Source organism: Chrysemys picta, chromosome 7 (assembly GCF_011386835.1).
Source record: "Chrysemys picta bellii isolate R12L10 chromosome 7, ASM1138683v2, whole genome shotgun sequence".
Classification (NCBI taxonomy): Eukaryota; Metazoa; Chordata; order Testudines; family Emydidae; genus Chrysemys; species Chrysemys picta.
In genome coordinates this window covers 5,969,665-5,989,541 of record NC_088797.1, presented here as the reverse complement: position 1 = coordinate 5,989,541, position 19,877 = coordinate 5,969,665, and the positions used below count along the sequence as shown (strand labels likewise).

General features: G+C 40.6%; 1 long non-coding RNA gene across 2 annotated transcripts in view; it reads right to left on the bottom strand.

Moving 5' to 3' along the window:
• Positions 1-19,877, bottom strand: part of LOC112058764 (uncharacterized) — a 130,813-nt gene that overhangs the window by 42,368 nt on the left and 68,568 nt on the right. The window contains exon 3 of one of the 2 annotated variants that reach the window (XR_010588991.1): positions 11,543-13,551. The exons of the other annotated variant lie outside the window; for it this stretch is intronic. This is a non-coding gene — a long non-coding RNA (uncharacterized LOC112058764). Of the gene's footprint in view, positions 1-11,542; positions 13,552-19,877 lie in introns of those variants that run through there. 2 annotated transcript variants of the gene reach the window in all.

Below are 19,877 nucleotides of genomic sequence, written 5' to 3'. Positions count from 1 at the left end.
ATCTAGGACTCTGAAGTGGTTTCCTTCATAATTCAGGCCTTGAGACCTGGTATGCACTGACCTCAGCCCTATTTACTGGTGCAGTCTCCATGGCAAAAGACAAGGGTTGCTTAAACCCAGTCCTCCCAGTACCCCTTTGTTCTCTCTTGAAGCTCTTTTTTTCCCTGCTTTTCAGGTTTGCTTCTGCACCATTGGACTGTACAACTGCCCCTTTGATGTCCCAGTTCAACCTGTTTAATGGTAAGAATTTAACGTTCAGCCTGAAACCCTTTCATAGTTTAGCAACTGACTTCATTTGACTTTAAGAAAGTGTCAGTATAAGTAACAAATTAATCCAGATTATTTAAACATATGCAAGCATCAGTTACATTAATAATTAGCTAAAGTAGATTCAGGATCAGAGACTGAAAGTTTGCCATTCCATCCTGCAGGTTTTGGAGGATAAAAATTTGATTACTAAATCATACCCTCCCCCAATAGACGTGCCGTTCTACTTAGTGGCAGTTAGGTACAATACATGGAAGCCTAAGGCAAATGACTTTGCAATAGTAGTGCTTAGCTGACTGATTAATAATTATTTATGGTGTAACCTTAATGGATTCATTAAAGAAAGGAAAAGCATCAATGTGTTTTGTTTTGGCAATGCTTACTGTGGATATTTAATTATTGCCAAAAATGGGCAAGTACAAATGCACAAATGCAGACCACTGCATGGGGATTTGCTTACAACACAAGACTAGAGTGTCCCTTGAGCCTGCCTTGTGTGGTCATATAAACGAGTGTCAACTGGACATAAATTAGGCTAGTAGTGTTTCACACCCACTTTGCACTGGTGTCAATGATTGCCCAAGGTATAGGGCACTGGAGACTCAGTGTCTGAATGCTTGTATTCTTTTTCTTTATATCTCTGCAACCTCGGGTGCACAGGGCGTCCAATAGTTTCTGCTATTTATTTTGGTCTTGTGCTAGTCTTTTCAGGCTTCTGAGTGTCATGTTGATGGATTTGACTTCTTTCTCTATTATTCTGCATAATGTTTCTTGAGGTTATCCATTTTTTTCTCTTTCCATGTGGTGTCCACATTATCACTTGCTGTGGAAGTTGCGTTGGTGGCATCCTTAAAGCATATCCAAAATATTATCATCTTCTCGTTACCGCATTTGATGCTTTAGATTGGTTTGCTCTACTTAGACTTTCTGATGCTGCCAGAAACTCTTTCCAATGGTCTCTGAAGATCTTCCGCTGGCATTTACTTTGAAACGAGTTATCAATTTCTATTGTAGATGTCCATAACTCTTCTCCATAAAGGAGGGCAGACATGATGCTGGTGTTAAAAATGTGTGTTTTTCTGTTGCTGCCAGTCATGCTACTTTTCCAAATCTTTTCAAGTTCATGAAAGTAGTTTGCTGCTTTAGATATTCATTGCTCGAGATCTAACATGGTGGCACCATCACTGCACATCTCACTCCCTGGATAGGTAAAATGACTGACTCCTACTAGAGTTTGTTTGTCCATGCTAATGGTTACTTAGGGGACATTGGTAGCCATATATTTTATCTTCCCCTTGTTGATAAACAAACCAGCTTGTTTTGCTGTATCTGCCAAAAGCTGGGTCTTTTCTTCCCTTGAATGATGTTTTGAACCAAGCTGGACAATGTCATCAGCAAAAATGAAGCAATCAGTTGTGCTTTATCATTTGTCCATGAAATTCCTCAGTTGCCTTCTGTGGTTATTTTCCTCATGACCTAGTAAATGATCAGTGGAAACAATAGTGGGGGCGTAATACATCCTTGCTTTAGTCCAGTTATCACTACAAATCATTGGCTGATGTGATCACCATCTCTGAAGGTGCATTTGGCATCATCATCTAGATATTTTGTTTTGCTGGTATTCCATAACTCTCCAAAGACTGTCTCCGTGTATGCTGCCAGTAGCCTTCAGGAAATCTATAACATTTATCATGGGGCAGTGGGGTTTGCCACTCCACACTTTGGTCTATAATATGTCTGAGAACAACAATATGGTCTACACAGGATCTCGACGGCCTAACACCTGCTAGTTCTTCCCTTAAGAGGTTTGTTTCTTTCTTGATAGGTCCCAGGATTATGTTGCACATGATTCTCCCAGGCATTGAGAGTAATGTGATTCCTCTTCAATTATTGCAGTAGGTAGAGTCACCCTTCTTTGGCAATTTTAACAAGGAGGCTTCTCTTCCACTGGGTTGGGTTCTTTTCTTCATTCCATAGTCTATTCCAAAACACAAGGAAAGTATGGAAGGCTGTTTCGTCATGTGCTTTAATAATCTCTTCAGTAATATTATCCTTTCCAGCTGCTTTCACATTTTTTCAGAGTAGAGGTAGGTTTTTCTAACATGTTCCTAAGTCAATATAAAGCTCTCGTGGTAGATCTTTGTCACATATTTCTAGTAGTTCCTTTGGGTTTGATCGATTTAAAACAGCCTGAAAATGTTCCACTCATGTTTTCCTTTGTTCTTCTGCACTATAAGAGTCTTTTCACTTGCATCTTGAATGGGGCCTCCAATACTTCTAAAGTTTCCTTTTAGCTGTTTGTCTTTATACAAGGTTGTAAAATCACCTCTTTGGGTAGCATCTTCAGCCTCTGGACGCTTTCCGTCAATATATGCCCTTTTATCTCTTTTAGCACTCCTTGTTACCTTTTACCTAGAGCTCTTTATTCCTCTTGCACTTGTTTGTCTCTTCACATCTCAGCATTCATGAGTTTTGGTTTACGCTTCTCTTTTTCACTGCTGCCCAAGCAGCATCACTAATCATTCTTCCCTTTTAGATTTCCTTGTTATTGGAACTGTCTTTGCACTTTCTAGGTAGCACGCTCTTACGTTTTCCCATAAAGTATCAATATCTTGCTTTTCTTCAGTTAACCCTATTAGAACACGGAACGTGTTCTTCAGTTCAAGCTGAGAGGCACCTTTTGTGTTTGGGTCTTTTAACTGTGTGCTGTTGATGCGTGGTCTTCTTTTAACCTCCTTCGTCCTCTTTAACTTAATCTTCGATTTAACAATGCAAAAATTATGGTCACTGCCCACATTTGCTCCTCTTTGCACAGGTAGATCTGCCAATGAGCTGTGAAATGTTCTTGACAGATTTGTTATCTATCTTGTTCTTTGTAGTACAATCTGGAGGGGGGTCCATGTCACTTTATGGATTTCTTTATAAGGAAATATTGCTCCACTTGTTCACACTGCAAATTTCTACTCATCGTTCACCATTTTGGTTCATGTCCAAACCCCTGCCACACTTGCTGATAGTTTTATCCAACCCATCATTGTTACTTCCAATCTTTGTGTTGAAATCATGCATAGTCACTTATGATATCTTGTTCTGGGACCTTGGTTAACACATCCTGAAAGAAATCATAAAAAGCATCCTCATTTGGCTTTTTGTTGGTTAGGGCATAGCATGGTATAGCTATTTGCTAGTTTGCAGAATGTAGACTGAAAGTGAGCACCAATAATTTGTTCATTGACCGATTCCCCCTCAAACAGTGCTCTGTTTCATTTGAAATTAGGATTGCTACACCAGCTTTATGTCTACCATCCACATTCCCGGAATAGACGATGGTTTTATTTATTTCTTTAAAGTGTAGTTTATGTGAACCTGTCCATCTACACTCCCTGATTCCAAGGACATCAGGATGGCATCTATCCATTTTTTTAAATACTTGAGCAGTTTTAGTAGCTTCATACTTTGTTCTCACATTCCACTATCCAATTTTCCTGACTAATCTGGCCTTGAGCAAAGGACTTCTCAGGACATAGGCTTCTTTACAGGTTTGACCAAGAGTATCTCCTGTTCAACCCTGCTGCATACCAATATGTCTCCTGGTGTTTTTCTGCAGTAAGTTTATTTTTATGTGGTAGGGTTACCAGCCACATGCATAACCTTAAGTCCACAGCTCCTTATTCATTATTCAGAGATGCCCACATGTGGACAATCTCCCATCCACCATCCAGGAGATGCACCTGGGAGCTTCGGATGCAAGCAGGTATGCATGGCTGAAATGGTTCTGGTACCAGGGTTCATACTTTTGGGCCAGTGGTAGGATTTGTGTGTGTGTGTGTGTGTTTGTGAAATAGAAAATTTCCTTATTGTACATATTATTTTCCCCTATTCCTTTCCTTGAGATCAGGCTTTGATCTATTCTAGCACTGCTTCCTCAGTCAAAAGACCAGATTTGCAAGCAACAAAGGTGATCCTTGGCTGGTTTAAGAGAAAAAAAATCATGCTGGTTTCCATTCCCAAGTAGAACCCAAATGCCATGGCCATTGTGTATTATGATACATGCTGTCCTGTTGAAATCAGAACTCATTATCTGCTTTTGAATGGTGATGAACTCTAAAAAGGTCCAGATGTACCCAAGCTGTAGGATTTGCCAGAGCAATACAACATTTTGAGTCTCTCCTCAAATGAGACACATTAATCTTGGAACCTCTTGAGTGACTTGAGCCCAAGGAAGCAATGAGAAGTAGTAAGGATTGCGTTTCATCATGGAGGGGAACTATGGGTTTGTGCGGCGGACGGCAGCAGTGAAAAGCTGCAAGAATCCAGACAGGAAGGTCTAGGCAAGACAGTATTCTTCTTCCAGTGGTTGAGGGATAGCAATAATGCACTCAGCAGGCTAGATCTTCAGCTGTGACTGAGATATGCTCAGTGCAACTGAGGGTCTGGGAGGCAAAGTTGGCTCATCCTGGGGTTGCCAGGTGCTGCTAGTCTAGTGCCCAGCGTAACTCAAAGCAGTCTGGGTCTGCTATAAATTATACTTAGCAGCCATGGATCCCAGGGGTGGATTCTGCAGCTAGGGATTGCTGCGGAGTGGGGGCAAAGTAGCTATGGACTGGTGTACCAGGGATTTCTCACACCAGGGGAATCCTCAGGGAGCCAGTTCCTTGGAAACAAACATTTGAATCAGGCCTAAATTAGGTTGGTGTAACTACATCACACAGGAGAGTGAAAAATCCATATACCTGAGCAATGCAGTTAAATCTACCTAATTCCCGGTGTAGACACAACTAGGTTGAGGGGAGAATTCTCCCATTGACCTAGTTACCGCCTCTTGGGGAGGTGGAGTGCCGATGCCAATGGGAGAACCACTCCCGTTGGCATAGGTAGCGTCTTCGCTGAAGCGCTACAGTGGTGCAGCTGCCGCATTTTACATGTAGACAAGCCCTCAGGCCTGAGAGTCAGGCCCAGATAAGCTGAGCTAAGGAGAAGAGCTGAAGGATGATTAGGAAGAGGGGGGAAGGCAATATGGAGTTCATAACTTTCCTGAAAGCTCCAAGTGTATACAGAATGCATAATGTGGCCAAAGCTGAATGTCCCTCAACATGTACTTAGGAAATATAAGCAAGGAACTTTCTCCATTTCATTCACTTTGTAACTGGAAGATTTGGAACTGTGTTTAATAGACCTGCCTACTGTGTCATAAATGCCTCCTCTCCCCCAATTTACACACGCTCGGTATTTTCAATCAAGCCACCAAATTATAATTCTAAAAAACCATACAAAACACCTCAGTGGAACACTGCATACCAAAATACCCCAAACAATAACTTGGCCCTCACTTCCCTCTCTATGTGGGGCAAAAGACAGCTGTGGGACTTTCTATGATGGGACCTGTGCTGCAGTAACACTGAGGAATGGAGTCCAAAAGGTGGAAAGGATTCTGTAGCAACAATGGGGCGATGCTGCTGACTGAAACTAGCCCTTTATATATCTTTCTATGTTGTTAGTGGTATTTCATTTAAAGGTTTACAAGCTGTAATTAATCACACTTGATTTAAACAGCATGTTGTACATTCCCCACTCTCGAACCTCGATTGATTTCTTTTACCCCTCAAAACGTCACTTCACCATGAGATCAAGCACCACACAGTCCTTGTGAACAGGCATAGACAAGCCGCGTGCTGCATTTGATGCCATTCCTTAGCACTAGATCTTTGGCCTCCAAGGTGCTAATGGATCCAATCACTTAAGTTTCCAGCTGCCAAATTTAGTCTGTCATGTACACAACTCCTCCTGATGTCAATGGATGGGAATTTCACAAGAATGTAGGCAAAATTTGGCCGTAATTGTAGTTGTTTTTGTGCATTGCTGAGATCCTGAAAATATCTGCAAGTAACCATATTTTTGTCATTACTCACTTTTTTCAATTTTGCAGAACACTCAAACGTACTCATGCAATTAGTTTGTATATGGGTGGCTATGACAGGGCTACTCGCATGAGTAAATGCTACTCACTGCGAGTCAGGGTTACAGGTAGATGTGCTATTACAGGCTTCAAGAGTATTTAGAAACTGAACTTTTAAAGATCTGTTGTGTGCTTATAAACATGTCATATTGTCTGAGAACTATAATTAAGTCCTGTCTATACTGTTTTTCTTTTGCACAGGTGTGATAAGCCCTGTTTTATTTACATTGGAGGTTTGCACAAAGACATGGTTATTATGGTGCAAATATATTGAGTCCGGCCGAGAGCTGGGTGAATAACAGATTTTTGGGGTTGCTGGCAATTTCAGGCCAAAAAACCCCGAAATTGTTAAAGTTTTTCTGCCAATTGAAAAGTTGGAAAACATTTCATTTGGCCTGAAGCAAAACATTTGCGGGTGAGTCTGATCATTTTTTAATTTTTAAAAATAAAATTAAAGGACATTTCTAAATTAAAAGTCATTTTGAATTGAATCAAATCAAAACATTTCATTGAAAAAATGTCAAAAGAAAATGTTTTCATGTTTTTGGAAGTTTTTAAAGGTGGTCTTGAGGTTTTTTTGGACCAAAATGATTTGGTGAAATTGACACACAATTGTGAAATGTTTGTGTTGCCAAATCGGCATTTCTTTGCCAAAAACAGTTTTGGTCAAAAAATGTTGCCCAGCTCTAGACTCGAGCCCTTTACATCATCTTTCTAAAGCTAGCCTAAGAGGTTAGTTCAGTAGTGCTGGCTCTTCTCAATGATTGCACCTTAAACTCATGTTAGGATGATTACCTGCCATGTTGTTTCATGGCCAATTTGCACTCCAAATTGGGCATAGGGAAAAAACACAGATGTTTTTTACCTAATTGTACTAGCACTGCATGGTTGTGCCCCAGCTGTCATTACATTGCTAATGGTAAACCTTGAATCACCGTTATCACTGGGTAAATGTTCGTAATGCTGTAGGGGGATTTGAATGTATGTTGCTATAATTACTGGGGGGGGGGGGGCAATTGCATAGCTAACTCCCCATGCAACATGCTGAAATCTTGCTCCTGGTTTCGTCCCTGATCTTTTGCTTCTGAGCTTCAAACAGCAAGTTATAACGTATATCCTTGTGTTATATAAATCAGACCTTGGCCTTTGTCCTTCATGAAATTGGTTTAATTCAGTTTGCGAAAGGAGGAACCTGACTTAAAATCGTGTAACTCTTTTAGCACATCTCTAATGTGGTTGGGACTGTATCTGCCATGGAGAAAGCATTAGGGATAAAACATTAACTTCCATTTTTTGTCATTGATATATGAGTACGTCCTTCTTTGTATTGAAAGTACATAGGCCTCTCCACAGCAGGGAATGTGGCTGCTCCTGTGTTTTGCAAAGCACTCTGGTTCCATAGCAATCCTTAATAGGAATTTATTTAATTTACTTTGTCAAATAGTTATGAAACCATAACAAGAGTCAACTGGACTTTTGCCTTGGACATCAATAGGAAAAGGATCAGCCATCATAACAAACATGTCCCAAGTATAAACCAGCAGGAAAATTTGAAGCCAGGTTCAGTTCCATCCTCTGCCACTTTGTGACCTTGGGCAAGTCACTTAGTCTCGCTGTGCCTCAAGCTGTCATTTGGATAATATCACACTTTGCAGGGGTGTCATAAGGAAAAATACAATAATACATCAAAGATTGTGTGGTAAGGCTGATGGGAGCAATAGAAATACCTAGCTAGATACAAACTGGCCATTATTAATTAGAAGTGTTTGTTCCTTCTTCAGTATTCATGTGCAAATCCTGCCCAAAATAATTGGTTTATAATGGTGGGAGAACAGACCCCTTAATTATCAAGGATCACTCAAATTAACTTTGTAGTTGGCTAAAAAGTTCAGACTGCATGAGTGAAAAAAACATTTCTGCTGTTAATATATGTATAGTATATGAGTAGTTCTGTCCTATATGTGGATGTTCAATTGTTCTTTGCAGACATATTGATATGTTGTATAGCATTCCTTGGTAAATTTTGATGGAGATTTTTTCAGGGGGCAGAAGTGTGATTGAGAGAAGCTAGGAAAGTAGGAAGTCTGAGGGTTTGTTTGATTATTTTTGTTTCCACGTAGGCCTTGTTTGTTGTGTCCTGTCTTGATATTTTAATAAAAATGGTTTTATGTCGATTTTATGATGGGTCCAGAGTTTAAGACGGGTGCAGTTATTTAAATCATAATAAATGAATATTTGTCATTGTTCATTTCAGATCTATCTCCGGTAGCATAAAAATGATTTGTAGCGATGCTATTATATACCGTAGGTTTCCTCAAGGAGAGATGGAATAAGTCTTGCTCAGTGATAAACTGACTTGCTGCGTTTAGATTTTTCATTCCTTTTTAAATAAGTACATGTAAGCATACAATGAACTTACTGCCTGGGTTTCATGTAAGTGATACATCTTTGGCAAACAGTAGTTTTTGTAAATAGTTTAAAGCAAGACATTCTTCAGTGTCTGACACAGAGGACTTTTGTGCTTCAGTTGCATCAACTTGAATCTATCTTTAAACACCGATTAGAAGAATATACATGATTGCATTCTAGAAGTCCCTTGATTTTTGTTCTTATATAAATAATTTAGGACACCATCACTTATTGAGTAGTATCTTACTTCATAAGCAATCCTATTAAAGCCTGCCACTGAATAAGGTCCTACTCATCTGGGGTGAGAGTGGCAGAAGTGTGCGCTACATAAAGAATGATGCTAGAAACTAAAGAGGATTAATATCTACCAGGTAACCAACCCCCTGCTAGTGGCATTACTAAAACATGAAAATCTTCTCTCTCCAAAAAGATATGGGAAAGAAGTAAATTAGACTTGGCTTCGTTTGATTTAATTTTCCACCAAAGAATTGTGCAGTGTGTGTGTTACAGCTTATGCAGTGCTTTTATTGAACCTGCAAGAACTCCCTGGTTTAAAAAAACTAAATCATAAAGTTGAAAGAACTAACATTCAATGCAAAATTAAAACCTATCCTTCTCCAATAATATTGCGTTAACAACACACAACTCCTGCGCAAAAGGATTATTTATCCTCCAAAAACCAAAAGATAATTTGATGTAAACTGAGGTCTGTTTTTTTTATTTTATTTTATTTTTTTAACAGTCGCTTGCACTATGATGTGTTTGGATTAGAAAAATATTAAATAAAGCTGAATGCTTTCCTTTTTTACTGCATGAAATGGTAGCTTGCAGGCCACAGTGAACAAACAAAGGCTAAAGGGCTAGCATCAGCTTAGAATTTTTCTGGTAAAAGGGTGTAGAAGACATAAATGGTGTGGCGTTATTGCTCTTCTTTACGTGTTTGGCTCTCATCTGGATGGCCCAAATTTAAAGTAGTCACAGAAACTATGGGAGGGTTAATCCTACTCCATCTGAAATGAATGAGAGCGTTGGTGCTGACAGCAGTGGTAGCAGGATTGGTCCCTTTGTGCTGTAAATTGATGTAGCCAGAGAGAAATACCAGGAATCTGGTAGCTTTATCAGAGCTATCATAACAATCAAAAAGCAAAGGGTCCAAATGTCTTTTCCTCCAATGCAAACAAATTACAGATGAAAAAATCCAATACACTCAGGGCAAATATGCTTGGATTTGGCATTGCAAAAACTGAGCATAATGGGCCAAAATCTGTCCTCGATGACATGTGTAACCTAATGTAAAGATGTACTAGAAAGACTCCTTACCCCAATCCTTTGTCAAGTGGGGTTTGAATTTTTTGCACAATTTCTTGCTAGTGTCTGAGCTAAAGGAAGTAACTCCATTAACTGGCAGCAGTAAAAAGGGTCTTATCCTCTTTTTGGATCAGCTAGTAGAAGGAGACTCATGACATACTGAACTAATGGATTAAACATGTGTATTGCTTATTGAGTTGCACAGGTGTTTAGGGAGACGGCGTTTGCCCATTGTATTTTTCACTGAATCTATTCATTAGGGAAAGATTTTAGTTTGTGTGCCCTTGGGAAACATCTCGGTTATATTAAATGTGAACACAAATCTAATTATTTGTCACAGGTTTGTCATAACTTTCCCTGCCATCAAAAAGGCTTCTCACAGCCTACCTTCTCCTACTTGATCTTGCTATGAAATGCTGGATTTGTGACAATCCGTTCCAGGGCCTCTGTGATGCCAAAATCAGAACTGTAACTTCACTGCAGGATCAAGCAACAGAACAAGCTGGGCTGGGGAGAGAACTGGTCTAATTAAAACACAGATATATTTCCTAATAGTCAGCAGTCAGGGAGGAGAATACAGAACATCACAAAAGTAACGGGAATGCTCTCTAAGTTTGACAGAAGAAGTCTCTGTAAAATGCCCTTTATCTTTTGGTTACTGTTGAATCGGGCTTGTGCTGCCAACATTTTAACAAAGGACTCTTAGCTATCTATCTTCTAGGGGAGCAGGCACTTAAGCAGAGGAAGGAAGTGGAAATGGGGAACAGATTTGTTTTCCCACTTAGTGACTTGCTCTTCTAACCATAACCAAGGAGAGAGGCAGCATCACTTTGCAATCGGATATCTACTAAGTGCGTTTGCTGGAAATACTTATACTTTGCTCTTCAAATGTACTGAGTCTATTAATATCATATCACAGGTTTGGCCGGAGTAATTTGGAAGTGGAGGACAAGGGTCAGGAGCAGGGAGAGGGAGGCATATCCTCCTCCAAGAGTATTTTTTATTAAATACCAGCCATTAGATGCATGCTGCTCCAATCCAAAGGTATAGTTATGAGCTGCAGGGATAAGCCATCTCTGTAGGGATAAGTATAGAGAAAGGAGGGGAATTCCACCCAAGGCAAGGAAATCACCCCAGCCTTCCTTTACTTTTTATAGCAGAATGTTAACAATGGGTTCCCATCAACGTGCTGAATCACTTTGGACAATCCAGTGCTACTATTAGAGCATAGCAGTCCTCCAGGAAGCAGGCTACCTGGATTATTTCCTCTCAATCAAGCAGCTTTATTTTTGAGTGGGAAGGACTATGAGTTTTGTTCCTCTTTCTCAGGGACTCAATGTCCTTGTGGATTCCTGAAATCTATAAGATGGCAACCAGCCAACTCCTGAACTCCTCTCCCATGGCCAGGTTCTGACACCCCTTTTGCCTTAAAGGGGGGAAAAGGTAACACTTAGAATAAATCAGGTGTGGTAGAGGGAAAGAAAATGGATACCAGTTTTTCTCAGAAATGCAGCTACGACCCACTCTGGTATCTAATCACCCCGTGGACCAATACCTCAGGTATGGTGTGGTGTATGATGAAGAGGAGACAGGTAAATAAGGTGAAAGCAACAAGATGTGTATTAGGGATAAGAATACAATTAATAGGGAGGGGGGGAAATCACAAACACAACCCAGTATTACAACCAATAACAATAGTGAGGGTGACTTCCAATGGGGCATAAAGACCAGACCCAGATAAATTCCTCCCTTGGCCAATGCCCTATAACAGAGATTGATTTCTTCCTACTTAATCTAGGTGCTGAATTGTGTGCGGTGGTGGTGCTCAGGACCTCAACTATCGGGCTAGTGGAAAGCCGTCAAGGAGGAACTCTGGGGAGTCCAACGGAGGGATGGTGATCTCCGTGGAAGAGACGCTCTCCGGAGATGGAACAGCAGGATAAGGTAAGCGTTGAACGTCTTCTCCGGTGTCTTCGGGATAGGTGTCACTCTCGTCGATATGGTCGGAACCACGATGAGACCCGCACCGCACCGCGCACAGGCTGCCGCTCAGGTGGACAGCCCCGCACCCGCGCAGGGGTCAGGCTTTTATAGAGGTTAAGGTGGGAAAAATTAAACTGTTCCAAATAGCAACACTAAACAAGTCTGAGGTGATAGAACCTTCAGAGATTTGGGCGGGACAACAGATGGAATGTCCCAAGCCCAAAGGCGGGAAAATCCAGTCCTGACCAGTTGGGGCTAGCTTAGAGTCAGTGCCCCTGAGGTAAACAAGGATGGAGTTCTGAAGTCACATGTCACAGACTCCATTTTGTATTTCTTATTTCAATTATCCCAACTCATTCTGAGTAATACCTTACTCCAGGCATAGTCCCCTTGGAACCAACTGGATTACTGATGGAATTATCGAACATAAGTAAGGAGATTGAAAACTGTCTCTTGGATTTTACTCAGTCCTCATTCTGACAGATTTGCAAGGAAGTTAATGGGAAATGGCTCATTGAGCAAAAACAGAAGACCTGATTCTCCAGTCCCTATTAGTCACTTTAAGTGTTAGTTACTCACTTGAACAGTCCCATTGAATTCAAGGACCTCAGGATATGGCTTGTAATAATATTACCTTCAGTTAGATATGGATTACCATTAACATAGACTCATAGGACTGGACAGTCATAGGACTTGAGAGGTCATCTAGTTCAGTCTCCTGCACTCATGGCAGGACTAAGTATTATCTAGACCATCCCTGACAGGTGTTTGTCTAACCTGCTCTTAAAAATCTCCAATGATGGAGATTCCACAACCTCCTTAGTAAATTTATTCCAGTGATTAACCACCCTGACAGGACGTTTTTCCTAATATCCTAAAGAGCCTTTGCTGCAATTTAAGCCCATTGCTTCTTGTCCTATGCTCAGAGGTTAAGAAAAATAATTTTTCTCCTTCCACCTTGTAACAACCTTTATGTATTTAAAAACTGTTATCATGTCCCCCCGCCTTCAGTCGTCTCCTCTCCAGACTAAACAAACCCAATTTTTTCAATCTTCCCTCATAGGTCTTGTTTTTAATCATTTTTTTTTGCCCTTCTCTGGGCTCTCTCCAATTCATTCACATCTTTCCCGAAATGTGGTGCCCAGAACTAGACACAATACTCCAGTTCAGGCGTAATCAGCATGGAGTAGAGTGGAAGAATTACTTTTCGTGTCTTGCTTATGGGGAAGAATTATTTCTCATGTATTGCACCATCGGACCCGTTCTCTTCTATTCTAGGTACCGAAAGATACCATGGTTGTGCCAGATGGTATGGCATTGGGACAATGAGTGTTTGAGGGTCTACTTCTCCTCTTGCTCTCACCAGTGTAACTCCACAGTGACGCTCTTGGCCGGTGAACCTGAACAGAGTAGATTGTCGTATAGTGTATAGTATCATCCAGCTCTAATATTGCAAATGGTTCCCAGAGTTGACATGAAAAGAACACACTGTACGGGCCTAATGAGAGAGGATACATTTGTTTTATACAGCTTTATTCTCTTCAAGAAAAATAATATACTCACGGCCTTTCATTCAGTCATTACTTCTCATTGTTGCCAGACAGATATATACAGTATAATTCATGACCCTTTATAAAAACAAGGAAGTACATTAACACATCTTTTATTTTAGAGAAACTCAAGGCCTGTACCCGTATATAAATCCTTCCCTTTGTTCTTTTCTGTAGATTTATAAATATAACTGCATTCGCTTCAGTGCCTATTAGACATATGTTTCAACCTGTTCTTCCAAACTTTAACTGTTTTCAGATTAAAATAGTTTCTGAGGGGTGTTTCTCAGCCTGTAGCTGAGCTCCTGCCAAACCTATGTTCTCCCACAAAAAGGAAAATGCTGAGCATTAATAAAAAAAAATTAGCATTAGTCAGGAGATGATGATAAATAATACATTGCTGCATGTGGCAGAACAAAATTTTACTTTGTTTGTATTTTAATGGATTTTAACCATGGCAACTACTGTAGTTTTAATAGAGGAAAATAGAAATTATACCTCTTATTGGAGGGGCGGGGGGGAGGGGAGGGGGAGGGCAGAAAGACTCCCAGAGCTGAATTTTCAGTTGGTTTCCACAATTGCTCCTGCAAAATTTGCGTGCATCTCCATTTTGCACATTCAGAACCTGCAATTGTACATGTAGAATAGGTCACAATGCAGGTGAATCCATATTATCCATGTTGCTGTTGGCCTTTGCTTACATATTTACCAGTGGTTGCACAGGTAAATACAGGTGCTGCATACGCAGAACTAAAGAGAGCCCAAACTGACTGACGTATCTGAATATTCTGAATTTTGAAAAGAAATTTGGATTCAAATACCTGGATCTGAATCCACACCTGTGATAGTCACTCCAGATTAAATCCCAAACTGGAAAGGACCTACTTCTTGGATCTAGCTCAGTTTCATAGATTGGAGGAAATCCCATGAGAATCTTGGTTCTCGTCCCATCAAATCTCATAAATTGTGCTCTGCCACGTGGGGCCAAAATCTCACAGGAACAACATGTGATACTTTGGTAGTCAAATCCGACCCATAGACTAAAATACATCTAAAGCCTCTTTGCCCAGCTGCAAACAAGATGAGTCTTTATAGACCCATCCATCTGTAACTAAACTTGATAAGGTGAAAACTGGACACTTAATCTTTCTCTCAAATACTCCTCATTCAGATTTTAAATACTGTCCCCAAATCCAAACCCATCGCCATTCAACGATTAATGTACAATATTCATACAATCCATGAAAATAGAGTTTTATAGTAGTATCATGCAAGGGATGCTCTTCAGCAATACTTACAGTTTAGTTTGGTTTCACTCACCATTTTTAATACCTCATTAGAAATAACCTCTCTTTACCTTCCAACTTTCTCTTTTTCTATTTGACAAAGGCTGTTTTTATTCGGTTCTGTACAGAACCATCCTAGCTTTTCCCTTTGACGTCCTTATTAACATAAGCACCATCACTAGTGATATCAGTCATGTTAGCAGCACAGTTCTGGGAGCAGCATTTATTAGAGGACATTTCCTTTTGGAGCCGGATGGTAGCACAGGGAAAATAAGGCAAGGTCAGGCCTCAAGAGTAGATATTTTTCCTACGCCATTTCTCGGGTGGGGGGGGGACAGCGACTTAAATTATATAGCGTTCAGAGGAGATTTTCTGCTTCATTTAAATAAGTAAGGTAGATGAAAACCCTAAAAGGGCCAAATCCTGCTAGGTGCCCTGAGCACACTGAACTCCCATTCACATGCCGTAAAGGAATTGAGGCCATTCAGAATTGGAGAATTGGGCCTATACTTTTCCTTAGTTTTGTTTTAAGACTGCAGAAGGAGACTAGCTTGAGCATAAATCATGATGACCATGATACAAAACTCACTGAAGCCAATGAGAATCTTTCATTACCTTTTAATGGGAATTGGATCAGGCTCTATAATATTCATCAGTGAAGGAATATAAAAGACTAGAAGATAAAGAAAAGGGGAGGGGAGAAGCTAATGGTGAAATTCACTCCGTCTATAGGGCTAGTTAAAAAACATTGGCCTCAAATAGGTCTTAAGTGGACTTTAATCTTGTGTTAACCTGTACCAATCAAACCCTGCAGCAGCAAGTCTCAGAGCTAGGGTTGCCAACTTGGTAATATTTAAAAATCGGCCCCACCTCTTCCTCCTGAGGCCTGCCCCTGCCTCGCCTCTTCCCCCTGATCCACTCCTTCTCCCCTCCTCCCCATCACTCACTGCTTTTCTCCTCTCATCCCCCCTGCCCAGGTCAGGAGGGACTCACCTGTGGAGTTGTGGTTGGGAGGTGCAGCTGCCCGACACAGGTAGGAGGTTGCCCAGCTAAGTAGGGGTTGGTGGGGGGATGACCCAGCACCTCCCCACCTGCAATAACCGGACTTTGGGTTTCCGGTCAGAAGATCTGATCAGACACTGTCAGGTCCCCTTTTCAACCAGACTTTCCAGTCGAAAACCAGGCATTGGCCATCCAATGGGCCCTCAGAGCCCAGGTCAACTGACTCAGGCTTGCACTGTGGCGTTAAAAATAGCAGTGTAGACATTCAAGCTCAGGCTGGAGCCTAAGGTCCAGGACCTTCCCCAAATCTGCTAATAACTGGTGCCCTTGACTGATGTCCTGTCAGAGAGGCCCAGGAATGGACGTCTCTGATACCTGGACTTTCCCCTTACCTCTGGGAACATAGGATTTGCTGTACCAGCTCAGACCAATGGGTCATCAAGTCTAGGGCTTAATTTCTTGGCAGAAGCTTCTCTCTGAGGCTTCAGGAGGAGGATAATGAATTGGCCCTAAATGCGTCCATCCCTCTTTTAATCCAATGAATGTTTGTTTTTAATTAGACGGTTAGCAGGGGTGCTGGAACTCGGGGTTCTGGGGGTGCAGCAGCATCCCCTGGCTTGAAGTGGTTTCCATCATATACAAGGTTTACAGTTTTGTTCAATGGCTTTCAGCACTCTCACAATAAAAAGTGTTCCAATGCCACTGCTCCCTAGTGGTGGTCATGCAAAACAGATCAGGGCAATGTGGGGAAATGGACACTGTCTGAGCTGTGCTGTATTATATTCGACCAAAGGACCTAATTCAGAATACTACTTAAGAACATGCTTGACTTCTGTGGGGCTTAAGCACGTGCTTAAAGTTGAGCACTTGCTTAAGTGCTGTTCTGAAGAGGGATACTGGCCTGAATTGGAGCCTAACATCTTTCACAAGCACTAAATCCACTTCTAAAGCAATGGCTGACTTTTATTTTTAACAAAGGATGAAGAGGCAGAGAACTACTTAAGGCAGTCACCATAATTCCAGGGATGGTAGTGGAGGAGTTAGAGACTCTGCAGATAACAGTGAGAATGGTTATAAAAAGCATATTGGGCAGACAAATTCCCAGGTCTATAGAGCATACACCCAGAAAATGAATAGGAAACAATACCACGGTGACAACTGGCAAACATAATACCACTATTCATGAAAAGGACATGCTATAGCAAGTTGAGTCATTATCATAGAATCTCAGGGTTAGAAGGGACCTCAGAGGTCATCTAGTCCAAACCCCTGCTTAAGGCAGGACCAATCCCCAGACAGATTTTTGTCTCAGATCCCTAAATGACCCCCCCTCAAGGATTGAACTCACAACCCTTGGTTTAGTAAGCCAATGCTCAAACCACTGAGCTATCCCATCCCCCCAGATGAAAAGGTTAGACTATACATCCACATGGGATAAATTATTAAAAGCCATTTTACAGGATTTTGAGTGGGTTGAGAGAAAAATACACCACTGTTTTAAAATGTGGGATCTGAACAATTTAATATCTGTTCTTAAAGGGCCATTTTAAACTATGGACTCTCCTGCTTCTCTCACAAAGATGCTACGGGACATCTCATCACTCCAGTTGGTAGGATAAAGGCAAAGGCACCAGAACCAGCAAAGAAGAATAGCGGTGATTTGTCTTCAGAAATATTAAATATTTCCCAAGAGGTAATGATGAGGTTATAGAATCATAGACTTTAAGGTCAGAAGGGACCATTATGATCATCTAGTCTGACCTCCTGCACAATGCAGGCCACAGAATCTCACCCACCCACTCCTGTATCAAATCCCTAATCTATGTCTGAGCTATTGAAGTCCTCAAATGGTGGTTTAAAGACTTCAAGGTACAGAGAATCCTCCAGCAAGTGACTTGTGCCCCACGCTGCAGAGGAAGGCGAAAAACTCCCAGGGCCTCTGCTAATCTGCCCTGTTTGTACATCTGCACTCCAGCTTACTTTATAGAATGAGTTTGGCTTCTTTCTTACTGTTTGCTTCTTGGAAAATGTTTTAAACGTAAGTTTAAATAGATGATGTTATTTATATTGCATGTCTAAAGGTGCCATCTGATACTGGGGTTCCATTGTGCTAGACACTGTATATACATCAATCAATAGAAAATGCCCCAAATGCTTACACTAAATAAACAAAGCAAAGGGGGGGAGGGGAAACAACTAACCCAAGGCCACACAGCAGATGAGTGGTACAGCGGGGAACAAAACCCACATCAGTCCCTTTCCCACTAGACCACCGTCTGTCAGCATCACTGCAATCTAACATTAGGCATGAAAACATTGAAGTCTATATGCCAAATAAGATGTTTATGAAGATTGTTCTTCTATAGTCTTGTATATGAAAGACCTGAGACTAAAACAGCAAAATATATATGCATACTATAATTGTCAACTTTATGGTATGATACATATTAACCACATGATTATTGTTAAGGAAATCTTCCCCATGCTGCTCACCACTACAATCTGGAAAAATGATTGAGATCAGCTCTGGGATTTATTTCTTGCTCACAATCAGGTGTAGTAATTAAACAGATGTACAGTATTGTTTGCACCAGATGTGTATAGTGGAGCCTTCTAGACTGATTAACATTTGCTTTTAATATTTCCCATGGGTTCATATAGCTTTCTGTTTTTATTTACGTGTTTATAATATTTTTATTAACTCCTGTGCAATGCTATCAATGGAAATAATAAAGCCTTCCTGACCCCTGAAGGCAATCAGCTTATTCCCTGAAACATGAGTATTGATTACTCTTATCTTAGAATGAATAGCTATAAATGTTGAGTAGTCTTGTCCAGTGTGGCAGGTACTATGTTTCCACGGAGTACAAAATGCCAAAATACCATCTCTACCCCAAGTTTTCAAGCATTTATTAATTTATTATACTATCATGATAGCTAATAGTAATATAGCCATTATACTACAGAATTCTAACTCCAGAACTGCTTCTGGTAAAATATATTCAAATCATGGATCGTGTACAAGAATGATTTCATTTGCTGAGGATCAACTGGAGATTAAAGCTCTTTCGAGATAAAAAGAAATGCTGTACTATTTCAACTAGTCCAGTTTGCAAAAGAGAATAAAAAAATGTATAATTCACACAATGACAGTCAGCATAAATATTGAATAAGTAGTGCAATGGATTTTATAAATAAACAGGAGGAAAATAGATATTTGATTTAGTCATCTGCTCCTGGTACCAGCAAGTTACAAGAATTAGTCTGTCTAATATAGTGTAGCCTCTCAAATCATTGTAATTCAAATCTTCCTCTTACTTTTTCCCAGCAAAACAAAGTAATAGTGATAAAAAACGGTGATTAAATTGTTCTCCTCTACTCTACATAAAGGGCCCAATCTGACCTGTGAGTAATTTTATGCATATAAGTATTCTTAGTGATTAAGGTGTGATACGGATACTCACATGCATAAATCATTACAGGATCAGGATTATAATGGTTAATATTATAAAGTTAATTAATTTGGTTAAAAAAATGATAAAACTAATCCCTGCTGTCTCTCCACTCACTTCAGCAAAGACAAACCGGGAATGAATTTGGCCTCATGTTACCTGTATTAAGTTAGGTATCATTTAAGGAGGAGATTTCTAAAGGCACAAATGAGAGTTAGATGCCCAGTTCAATAGGAGTTGGGCACGTCCACCTAATGTTTTTATTATTATTTTTGGTGGGGTGAGGGTGGTTAGCAGGAGTTCCTACCCATGTGACACCCTGCCCTTTAACACTGAGATAATTGAGCCTTACTAATGGGCAAGATTCAACAAAATGACCAAATCACCTTGTGCAGTAAAACCAAAATCCTTATGTTTTCAGATCAGGTTTTTAGGGGCTAAGGTGTCTTCGTAAATCCAGGACACGCAAGCACTGGGGTGATCCATCACCTCATTACATTAATATGCGATGCTGTGCATTTTACTGAGGAGAAGGTTGTCTGGTCAGCATGGGAATCAGGCCAGGAACAAATAAAGAAGTTAGGAATCTGATTATTTTGGGGCCAGTTCTATATGTGCTACAGCTTCTCCATTTCCCTGCTGTCAGCTAGTTTTTCGTCTCTTC